Below are 2,765 nucleotides of genomic sequence, written 5' to 3' on the forward strand. Positions count from 1 at the left end.
CACGTTAATGGCTGACGGTTCAGCCCAGAAATCACCTGAACCATTGGTAGCTTACAATCTACCCCTACAATCTACACTGGCAATCAACACCTACAATCTACACTGACAATCTACCCCTACAATCTACCCCTACAATCTACCCCTACAATCTACACTGACAATCTACACTGACAATCTTCACCTACAATCTACACTGACAATCTACACTGGCAATCTACCCCTACAATCTACACTGACAATCTACACTGACAATCTACACTGGCAATCTACCCCTACAATCAACACCTACAATCTACACTGACAATCTACCCCTACAATCTACACGGACAATCTACACTGACAATCTACACCTACAATCTACACTGACAATCTACCCCTACAATCTACACTGATAATCTACACTGGCAATCTACCCCTACAATCTACACTGACAATCTACACTGGCAATCTACACTGGCAATCTACACTGGCAATCTACACTGGCAATCTACACTGACAATCTACACTGGCAATCTACACTGGCAATCTACACTGGCAATCTACACTGACAATCTACACTGACAATCTACACTGGCAATCTACACTGACAATCTACACTGGCAATCTACACTGGCAATCTACACCTACAATCTAAACCATACAATCTACACTGGCAATCTACACCTACAATCTAAACTTACAATCTACACTGGCAATCTACACCTACAATCTACACTGACAATCTAAACCATACAATCTACACTGACAATCTACACTGACAATCTAAACCATACAATCTACACTGGCAATCTACACTGACAATCTAAACCTACAATCTACACTGACAATCTACCCCTACAATCTACACTGGCAATCTACACTGGCAATCTACACTGACAATCTAAACCTACAATCTACACTGACAGCAGGTAGTGCATTCGGGGTTGAACATGACTTCAGTACCCTTTGGAAGCACAGGGGCTTTCCTCACCTCGTCTGGCAACTGTTTCCCCGACCCTACAGATTGTATCACTTCCCCTTTTCTTCAGAAAACATGTTTTCTCTACAGGATGTCTCTGACCTCCAACAAGGTGTTTCGTCCCCGGGGAAGTGAGATAGTTGAGGAAGAAATGCTCTTTTGACACACAGACGAACCTCTGGTAAACGTTTTTTCCGTTTTCCCCCAGATCTTGCTTTCTTTATGTGGCTAAGTTGTTCACATGGCCAAGACCATGTGTCAAAAGAGGGAAGTGGTAGAAACTGTACATGACTTTTGGTTTGCACCTGTACTTTCTGCTTTTACACACAAAGTGTGTGGTTTGTATGACTAACAAACGCTGGCAGAGGCCTTCCGATGCCGATGTCAGAACAACATAATGAGGGATTTCATTGAATGACCCCCGTGCCATGGGGAACATGGGTATGGGTATGGCATCATGGGTAAAATGGGTATGGGTATGGGTAACATGGGTATGGTATGGGGAACATGGGTATGGGTATGGGTAACATGGGTATGGTATGGGGAACATGGGTATGGGTATGGTATGGGTAACATGGGTATGGTATGGGTAACATGGGTATGGTATGGTATGGGGAACATGGGTATGGTATGGTATGGGTAACATGGGTATGGTATGGGTAACATGGGTATGGGTATGGTATGGGTAACATGGGTATGGTATGAGTAACATGGGTATGGTATGGGTAACATGGGTATGGTATAGGTAACATGGGTATGGTATGAGTAACATGGGTATGGTATGGGTAACATGGGTATGGGTATGGTATGGGTAACATGGGTATGGTATAGGTAACATGGGTATGGTATGAGTAACATGGGTATGGTATGGGTAACATGGGTATGGTATGGGTAACATGGGTATGGGTATGGTATGGGTAACATGGGTATGGTATGAGTAACATGGGTATGGTATGGGTAACATGGGTATGGTATGGGTAACATGGGTATGGGTATGGTATGGGTAACATGGGTATGGTATGGGTAACATGGGTATGGGTATGGTATAGGTAACATGGGTATGGTATGAGTAACATGGGTATGGTATGGGTAACATGGGTATGGTATGAGTAACATGGGTATGGTATGGGTAACATGGGTATGGTATGGGTAACATGGGTATGGGTATGGTATGGGGAACATGGGTATGGGTATGGTATGGGGAACATGGGTATGGGTATGGTATGGGTAAGATGGGTATGGTATGGGTAACATGGGTATGGTATGGGTAACATGGGTATGGTATGGGGTAACATGGGTATGGATGGGTATGGTATGGGGAACATGGGTATGGGTATGGTATGGGTAACATGGGTATGGTATGGGTAACATGGGTATGGTATGGGTAACATGGGTATGGGTATGGTATGGGGAACATGGGTATGGGTATGGTATGGGTAACATGGGTATGGTATGGGTAACATGGGTATGGTATGGGTATGGTATGGGTAACATGGGTATGGTATGGGTAACATGGGTATGGTATGGGTAACATGGGTATGGTATGGGTAACATGGGTATGGTATGGGTAACATGGGTATGGGTATGGTACGGGTAACATGGGTATGGTATGGGTAACATGGGTATGGTATGGGTAACATGGGTATGGTATGGGTATGGGTAACATGGGTATGGTATGGGTAACATGGGTATCGGTATGGTATGGGTAACATGGGTATGGATATGGGTAACATGGGTATGGTATGGGTAACATGGGTATGGGTATGGTATGGGTAACATGGGTATGGTATGGGTAACATGGGTATGG

This window comes from Oncorhynchus clarkii, chromosome 33 (genome assembly GCF_045791955.1).
Source record: "Oncorhynchus clarkii lewisi isolate Uvic-CL-2024 chromosome 33, UVic_Ocla_1.0, whole genome shotgun sequence".
Lineage (NCBI taxonomy): Eukaryota > Metazoa > Chordata > Actinopteri > Salmoniformes > Salmonidae > Oncorhynchus > Oncorhynchus clarkii.